General features: G+C 43.1%; 1 long non-coding RNA gene across 1 annotated transcript in view; it reads left to right on the top strand.

Annotated features, from left to right (window-relative positions):
* The first annotated feature begins 8,709 nt into the window (after positions 1–8,709).
* LOC104981838 overlaps positions 8,710–9,366 on the top strand; it is an 18,133-nt gene continuing 17,476 nt past the window's right edge. Inside the window, exon 1 of the long non-coding RNA XR_824423.1 lies at positions 8,710–8,805. This is a non-coding gene — a long non-coding RNA (uncharacterized LOC104981838). The remainder of the gene's footprint in view (positions 8,806–9,366) is intronic.

The following is a 9,366-nucleotide window of genomic DNA, read 5'->3' as shown; positions in this document are numbered from 1 at the left end:
AGAGAGACAGACAGTAATCCTGTAATTATCTCCTCAGATCCAAGAACAAAAGAGATAAACGGAGTCATAAAAAAACTCAGTGAACTGGGAAGAGAGAGCCACTTCCTTAATCTAAAAAAAGGAGCTTCTATTTAAAAAAACAAAACAAAACCCTACAACCGATGCCATAGTTAATCACATAATATTGAAGCTTCCCCCTGAGTTTGGGGTTGAGAAACTGTTTCTCAGTATCATCATAGCTTTTCAACAGGGTACCGGAGGGCCATCCTAGTACAACAAGGCAGGAAAAGGGATAAAGACATAGCTAGGAATGAAAGAAATACGGTCAAGTGTGTAGAAGGTCCAAATGCACCTACAAATTACTACAATTCACAAGTGAATTTAATAACACCGAAACTACATTTGCTGGATATGAAGTCATTATGTGAAAACCAGTTACACTTCTATGTATCAAGAGCAAATAGAAAATGAAAGCAAAAACACAGCACAATTACAGTAGTATCAAAAACGTCAAATATTTAGAGATAAATCTAGTAAAATTTGCAAGACACCTATAGTTAAAACAGCAGAACATTTCTGAGAAAAGCTGATTATCTAAATAAATGGAGATTATATACCACATTCATGGTTCAGAAGACAAATAATGTAAAGATATACATTTTCTCAAAATTGAAGTATATAACCTAATCTTAGTCAACATCTCAGAAGATATTTTCAGAAAACTGCCAAACTCTTTTTAAAGTTTATGTGGACTGGCGATCTGTTTCATATATGATAATATACATGTAGATTGCCAGTCCAGGTTCGATGCATGAGACAGGGTGCTTGGGGCTGGTGCCCTGGGATGACCCTGAGGGATGGCATGGGGAGGGAGGTGGAAGGGGGGTTCAGGATGGGGAACAGATGTACACCTGTGGGAGATTCACGTCAATGTATGGCAAAACCAGTACAATACTGTAAAGTAATTAACCTCCAATAAAAAATAAAATAAAATTTATGTGGAAATGCAATGGACCAAGCCTAGTCAAAGCAATCTTGTAGAACAATGCTGAAGGGCTTACAGTGTTAGATATCATTTTTTGGTAAAGGTATGGTAATTAAGTGGAGAAGGCAACGGCACCCCACTCCAGCACTCTTGCCTGGAAAATACCGTGGATGGAGGGGCCTGGTGGGCTGCAGTCCATGGGGTCGCTAAGAGTCAGACACGACTGAGCGACTTCACTTTCACTTTTTCACTTTCATGCATTGGAGAAGGAAATGGCAACCCACTCCAGTGTTCTTGCCTGGAGAATCCCAGGGGCAGGAAAGCCTGGTGGGCTGCCATCTATGGGGTCACACAGAGTCGGATACGACTTAGCAGCAGCAGCAGTATTGGTATAAGAATGAACTGCCCAAAGAGCTCAAAAGAGTCCAGAAAACATCCCAAACACTGATTGTGTAACAGTTTATGACAAAACTGCCACTCTAGTGATGGGATTTTTTTTTTTTCAATTAATTGTGTTGGGTCAGTTGTATATCCATGCAGAAAAAAATATCCTGACCCATACATCAACACCATGGACAAAGAACAACTTCAGATGGATTATAGATCTGAATGTCAGAAGTTAAATTATTAACAAATAGTCCATAAGAAAGCAGCAGAATATCTTCATGAAGTTCAGATAGGCAGCAATTTTGTAAACTGGATGTGAAAGTTTATAGAAGTAAAAGCACAAAATGAATGAAAGGATGAAATGCATAAAAAATGAATGAAACTTGACCGCCCTGGTGGTGAAGCAGGGAAGAATCCGCCTGCCAGTGCAGGGGGCAAGGGTTCAGTCTCTGGTCCTGGAAGATTCTGCATACCTCGGAGCAGCTAAAGCTGGGCACCACAACTGCTGAGCCCGTGTACCTAGAGAATGTGCTCTGCAACAAGAGAGGTCACTGCAATGAGAAGCCCACTTGCCGCAACTAGAGAAAGCCTGGGTGCAGCAATGAACACCCAGTACAATTAAAAAAAAATTTTTTTTTTTATGAATGAATGAAATGAAAAAAATGGTAAATTGGATTACAGTAGAAAGGAAAATTTTTGTTTACTAATTGAAAGTCACAGTCATATCCAACTCTTTGTGACCCCATGGACTGTAGCCCACCAGGATCCTCTGTCCGTGGGATTCTCCAGGCAAGGATATTGGAGTGGGCTGCCATATCCTCCTCTAGGGGATCTTCCCAATCCAGGGATCAAACCCAGGTCTCCCGAATCGCAGGCAAATGCTTTACCATCTGAGCCACCAGGGAAGCCCCCCCTCAAAAAAAAAGGAAAATTTTTGTTCACTAAAAAACACTGTTAAGGAATAAAAATTAAGCTACACAGTAGGAGAAAAGGATTTGTAATACATACATCTCACAAAGTTTTATATCTCAAACATATAAAGATTTTCTACTAATAAACTAAGAAGGGAAGGACAGCTCAAAAAAGAATGGGTTAAAGACTGACATGTACTTTACAAAAGAAAATTGTCAACAAATTTATGGAAAGTACTCAATTTCATTCACCATCAGGGAAATGCCAATTAAAAGCATGATGGGAAACTCTTATACTCCTGTTGGAAGAAGGAAAATGGGAAGAAAAGGTAAAAGGGGGAAGATGAGAATTGGGAGTAATCAGAGTACTCACACACTTCTGAGGAGACTGTAAACCGGCACAGTCACTTTGGAAATATTTTTGACAATAACTTAAGCTGAACTTCCCAGGACCCTCAGGAGACTGGAGTTTGATCCCTGGGTTGGTAAGATCCCCTGGAGGCAGAAATGGCAACCCACTCCAGTACTCTTGCTGGGATAATCCCACAGACAGTGGAGCCTGACCAGCTCCCATTCATGGGGTTGCAAAGAGTGACTGAGCATGCCTGCTGGAATTAAGCCATGCATACCATGTGACCCAGTAATTCTACTCTTTGGCTAATTCTCTTAAGGAAAATGCAGGTATGTTCACCAGAAAATGTGCACCAGGATGTCACAGCAGCATTATTTGCAATAGCCGAAAACTAGGGAAAACAGCAGGGTGTTTATCAACAGTGGAATGGCTAAACAAAATTGACGTATTTGTGAATGGAATTAGAATTCACAACCAGAATGAATAAGCTGCAGATCATCAGTACAATGTGAATGAATCTCAAAAATACAGTGATGTGTGGTAGAAGGCACACACAAAATTAACTGTGTATGATTCATGTAAAATTCAGCAACAGTCGAAAACAACCTAAGTGCCAGAGTCAAGGTAGCAATGACCTTGGGTGGGGGAGGGCGGGGGAGAGTACAGGGTGAGGCGGTGTTGCTAATGATCCGTTTTCTGCTGTGGGCACTTCTTTGTGAAAATTAACTTCTTATTAACGTTGTGAAAATTTATCAAGTTAAATTGCTTGCGTTTTTCAAAAAATACGCTAGTGGATGCCTTATGCCTTTAGAGCTGACATCCACGATTCAGCTTTATTGGGTTATTATTACGGAAAATGTGAAGCCCTAGTGTAGCACACAGTCTTGTAGTTTCTCGAGAGAAATTAAAAATGTGAATGTGGCAGTAAATCCTTCTCACATTTAAACGGTAACAGTTAATGCAGATTAAAACAACCACAAACACAATACAAACACCCCCTCAAAAAATGATTGCTGCAAAGTTTTTAAGCTGGCTTTGAAATCCACCTCCCAGCTGTGAAAGAGAGATACCTCTCTGCTCAACATTGGTTTCAACAATAAAAAGTTTTCCAAAAGTGCCTGGTGTGCAGCAAGTGACTGGCAAACGGTGGCTCTTGATCTGTTGCTACGGTTTTATTTATTTGTTCTTGGTTGCCCTGGGTCTTCGTTGTGGCTACCGGCTTTCTCTAGTTGCAGGGAGCTGTGGGGCGCCGGCTTCTCGCTGGTGGCTTCTCTTGTCTCAGCCTCTAGGAGCACAGGCTGCAGCAGTCGCAGCTCCTGGGCGCTAGAGCGCAAGCTCAGTAGCTGTGGTGCATGGGCTTGTTGCTCTGTGACAAGTGAGATCTTCTGGGACCAGGGCTCGAACCCTAGTCTCCTGCATTGGCAGGCGGATTCTTTACCACTGAGCCACCAGGGAAGCCCCATGGCTATTGCTTTCATTATTGTTGTTTGGAATCATAACCTGTCTCTTAAGATGTATCTTATTTATTTTGAGGGCTATTTCACCCGACTGTCACACTTTTACTACAATAGCATCACATCTAAGCAATACAGGGTGGGTGTTCAACAACAATTTGTGGCTTAAATATATTTGATTAATTTGGTGGGTTAGTGACGACCTCTGTGCGCGTGCTCAGCTGCTTCAGTCGTGTCCAACTCTTTGCAAACCCATGGGCTGTAGTACACCAGGCTCCTCTGTCCATGGGGTCTTCCCAGCAAGAATATTGGAGTGGGTTGCCTTGCCCTCCTCCAAGGGATCCTCCTGACCCAAGACTCAGGGATCAAACCTGCATCTCCCGCATCTCCGGCAGAGCAGGGAGGTCCTTTACATGCTGAGTCATCGGGGAAGCCCAATAGTGACCTACGTCTATGTACTTAAAAGCCTTTGACATATTATTCAGTAGCATGTACTGTATCATGGAATATTGTATTAGTGTTAGGATTCTGGAAATTATGGAAAATGTTGAGGCTAATTATAGATGATTTAGACTAGCCAGAGAGGATTTTCAGGCAGCTGAGTCAAATACTATGTTGTTAAAATAGATGTAAAATGTGTTTCCTAAGCAGATGGCAAGAGGAAATTCACAATATCCTTCTGCGATTTATGGACTCTGTGTGGCCTTTTCAGCATCTCTTTCCAATAGTCCCAGCATCGTCTGCAGGGCAGGAGAGGGTCGTCTCACATGTGCTGCCTCTGACTCATCCTCTGAGCCTCCCTCGCCGTCTTTGGTTCTCCTCCTTTTCAGCTCTGGGGTCATCCCTCCTTCTCCAGTCCTGGCTGAAAGGTGCTCCTGGTCCCTGCCGCTGCAGATGAAATCCGCAGACACACCCACCGAGTCGATGACGTGCCCTGTTGAGGATGTTACTGTCCAAGTCAAGGGCATCTCATCACAGCAGAATCAATCACCACTGTATCCTATGCTGGAGAAACGGCGATGCCCTGATGCTTTGTTACCAAAGCCACTTTCTGATTTCAGTTGTACATTTAGCTGTAATCCTCTTACCATTTACAGGAATCCTAGGGAGTTACACCGGAGCTAAGTCTAAGCATCAACCTATGATTCTATTCAGACAAGAGGGAAGTGGCCAGGGGGAGATACGGAGAGAAAAAAACACAGGAGCCCCAGAGACAAAGAGGGATGGACAAGCCTCATTAGCTGCAGGGAGAAGTGGCTTCAAAAGGGAGTTGATCTCACTGATGTGCTGATTTCAGGCTACCCACTGCATCTGACACAAACAAGCACAGACACGGGATCATTGAAGGGAAACTCAGAACTCTGTTGCTTAGACAGTGGTATGGGAGAGGCTGATAGTGTGAGGGAAACTGACGTATCCCCCGGGGCCAGTGCAGCTCTAGAACCGGGCTGTGTTGACACTGTCCTTCTGCTTCACCTTCCTCCCTTCAAGGGAGATCAGAGACAGTGTTTTCCAGATTTGAACATCAGTGCATTACGACCTTAAAGACACCCGGTCCAAACCATTTGTTCTCCCAGTTACAAGGTCGACAGATCAGTTAAGTAATTTGTAGACATCACTTAACTAGTTAATAGCAGAAATGAGACTAGATTATATTAATAGATCTTTGATGCTTTTAGTTGAGGACTCCATCCACTACATCACTGTTAGGGAATTTTTCTGATCCTTACTTCAGAAAGAGTTTGCTCAGAAGGATGAATGAAGCAAACCAGAAAGAAAGACACTAACAATTGTGTCGTGTTACAATTTCCTACTTTTGCATGAGCTACCCTGAGTACATCAGCATGAACGGCAGTGATTACATTTTAATCCACTAAAGAAGAGGGTAAGAAAGTTATTCTTGTCCTGCTTGTTGCATGTTGCTAGGTTTTAAGAATTTATTTTTTATATTAATTGGAGGATAATTACTTTACAATATTGTGAAGGCTTCTGCCATATATGTTGCTAGTTTTTGGAGTATTTAAATTAACCACTTTGTAAGCGGGATCCACCTTGCAGCCATGGTGAACATCCAATAAATATGGCTGAAGATGTTAAAAATTAAGAATAAGTTTCATCATCGTAATAAACATGATGAGGAAAAGTATACACTGTATTACAATGTATTTTGAGCTTAATTCATTTCATAATTATGTATAATGATATGAAAACAAAGTGTGTGCAATCCACTTATAAGATATACCATGAGATAAGAAAGCTAAAAGGCAGGTCTGTGGAAATGGGAAATGTGCAGATCTGCCTTTATGACAATGCTCTAAGTGAGTAAAAAGAGACTCATTGAAAATGTAACAGTCAGTTTGACTTGCTCTTCTTATGGTTTGGCCTGCCTACAGCACATGAATAATTCTTTCCTAAGGTACAGAGGAAAATACAGTGCTGAAGGGCGTTATTTATTTAGAATTTCTAATTCTTTGAAATACAAACCACAAACTCAAATGCTATCCTAAGTGGAAAAGAAAAAGAAATATGGGTTTAAGTACAAGGTGAAAATAGTTCCATGCTTTTGCATGTTTCCTGAGAAAGTCAGTTTCATGCCTAGGTACTGTGTGTATAGAATGCTTCTGGTTAACAAGAACAGATTAAATAGGACGGGATTAAAGACAAAATGACTACGTGCTTTCTTACACTTTTGTGTTTTAAGATGATATCACACTCATTGTAAAGAACCAAGCAAAATTAACCCATACAAAGAAGAGGATAATGTCACCTGACAATCCAGAACTCAGAGATAATCCTTGTTTGCCTCTTGGCAAATAGTCATATCTGTCTATGATGTGTACACACACACACACACACACACACACACAGATCTTTACATCAGTGGAAGCTTGCAAAGTGTGATTTTCATAACCTACTTTTATATTCATCAATAAAATGCACCCCTTTTATAGGAAGATGGGTAAGTTCACCCCTGAATGTGTGCGTCTTTTAAACTTTTTATTTTTTACTGGAGTATAGACGATTAACAGTGTTGTAACAGTTTCAGATGCACAGCAGAGGGGCTCAGCCATACATGTAGAGCATTCATTCTCTCTCCAAGCTCCCCTCCCATCCAGGCTTCCATATAACATTGAATAATCCTGAGCAGAGTTCCCTGTGCCCATGAATATGTATATGTAGCATCTTTTTAAAACTGAGCTTCAGTTGTACATGCTTTCAATGTAGTAGCAAAGTGAATACTACTGGGTAATATGATGCTGAATGAAGACATTTTAGATGGTGAGTATCAAAGAGCTAGGACTAGATACTGTTAACTGGAAGGTAAATTTGCATGTTTGTTACATATATTCTTTTTCAAGTTTGTATTATGCAAATTAAATAAAAATACTTATATGGTGATCACCCGAATACTACACCTGCTGCTGCTGCTGCTGCTAAGTTGCTTCAGTCGTGTCCGACTCTGTGAGACCCCATAGACAGCAGCCCACCAGGCTCCCCCGTCCCTGGGATTCTCCAGGCAAGAACACTGGAGTGGGTTACCATTTCCTTCTCCAGTGCATGAAAGTGAAAAGTGAAAGTGAAGTAGCTCAGTCGTGTCTGACTCTTAGCAACCCCATGGACTGCAGCCCACCAGGCTCCTCCATCCATGGGATTTTTCAGGCAAGAGTACTGGAGTAGGTTGCCATTGCCTTCTCCGAATACTACACCTAGACTCATCAATTTTTAACATTTGGCTTTATTTTCTTTGTCTGTTATCTATCAATCTCTCAATTTAATCTCTTTGATGTTTTATTCAGAAGCATTATAAAAACAACATGACACTTTGCTATTAAAGACTTCAGCCAGGGTGTATGAAAATTATTAACAGTCTCCCGCACTCACATTTGTATCGTCGGGTACCACCACCACATACCTAGCAAAATGACCATACAAGCCTGAATATCATCTAATATTGAGAATTGACTTTTTCTAAACGTCAATTTTCAAAAGCTAGTAGCAAAAAAAAATCCCTTTTAATTGCAAATGGACACACAACTGTTTAGAAAAAAAACTCTCATTTAATTCCGAATGGACAGACAGCTGCGTATGGATGGGCACACTCTCCTTTGCACTCAGTTTGCTGTGGCCATCTAGTAGCTACAGTGTGTCAGTGTTGGTGAGCTTCCGCTGTTTCCACCACTGGTACAGAAGCCCACCTGTCTGTGGGAGTCATTCTTTATTCAGAAACCCAAGAGTCATGCACATCCTTTAAAGCACTGCCCCAGACCATAAGGCAGAGCATCGCTGTATTCAAACACAATACAATATGGACCTGGTTCCTGTATTTCAAAAACACAAAAGTCAAAGTAAACGTCGAAGAAAAGCTGGCTGATTCATTTGGATCTTATTCATTTGGAACTGTGGGCATCAGGAGCATAAATCCTACAGAATGAATTGGTTTCTTTCAGCAGTCTTTAATCAGGTGACTAGGATTAGAATATATACTCTCCTTCATCATACGCTTTAGACAGTAAGTCATTTTGCCACTGGCATTGACCTGTTCAATCTCCCAGCCCCTTCTTCCTTTGCGGTCATCACCTTTCATGGAGGGGACACGGCGCCATGGTAACAGGTGAGCGGCTCTCTCCTCCCTTGTATGTAGCAGACATTTTAGTCCACTCGAGGAGCCCTCAAAGCATAGCTTCTTATTCAAATGAGGAAGGATCCCTTCCAGAGGTAGGCTGTGTGTGTCAGCTAAGGGCAGGGATGGGTGTGAGCCCCAGGGGTGTGTCAGGGGGCTGCCTGGGGTGTCTGCCCAGCCCCGCTCCCCTCCACGTGCCACTGGAGCGCACCCCCAGGTGGGCAGGGCCAGCGGCCTGCCGGCTCCTCTGGGTCCAGGCAGCCAGAGAGGCCGGGCTTCGGGAGGGACAGGACAGGGAACCTGCGAGCATCTCACCTGCTCTTCATGGCAGGGGAAGTGCTCGCAGGGCCTGGAGGGGCTGCTCCAAGGCGCTCTGAGCTGTGGGTGGGCAAGGCCCCCTGCAGGGAGACCCAGGGCCACCTTCCCATTGTTCACGGCCCCCCGGGCCTCCGCTTCTCTCTGCTTCTAACTCAGCGGCAAAGTCGTCACGGCTCTGTGGCCCCAATGTTCACAGCACATGCTTTGCAGCTGCACCACCGCGGAGGCGGGGAGGGGAGGGGAGAAGGGAGGAGGAGGGGGGAAGGGAGGAGGAGGGGGGAAAGGAGGAGGAGGGGGGAGGGGAAACAGGGGAGCTTTGCAGACTGAGCTCACTTCCA

The sequence above is a fragment of the Bison bison genome, unplaced genomic scaffold (genome assembly GCF_000754665.1).
Source record: "Bison bison bison isolate TAMUID 2011002044 unplaced genomic scaffold, Bison_UMD1.0 scf7180017864524, whole genome shotgun sequence".
Classification (NCBI taxonomy): domain Eukaryota; kingdom Metazoa; phylum Chordata; class Mammalia; order Artiodactyla; family Bovidae; genus Bison; species Bison bison.
The sequence above is the reverse complement of the archived record's forward strand: the minus strand, read 5'-3'. Positions and strand labels throughout refer to the sequence as shown.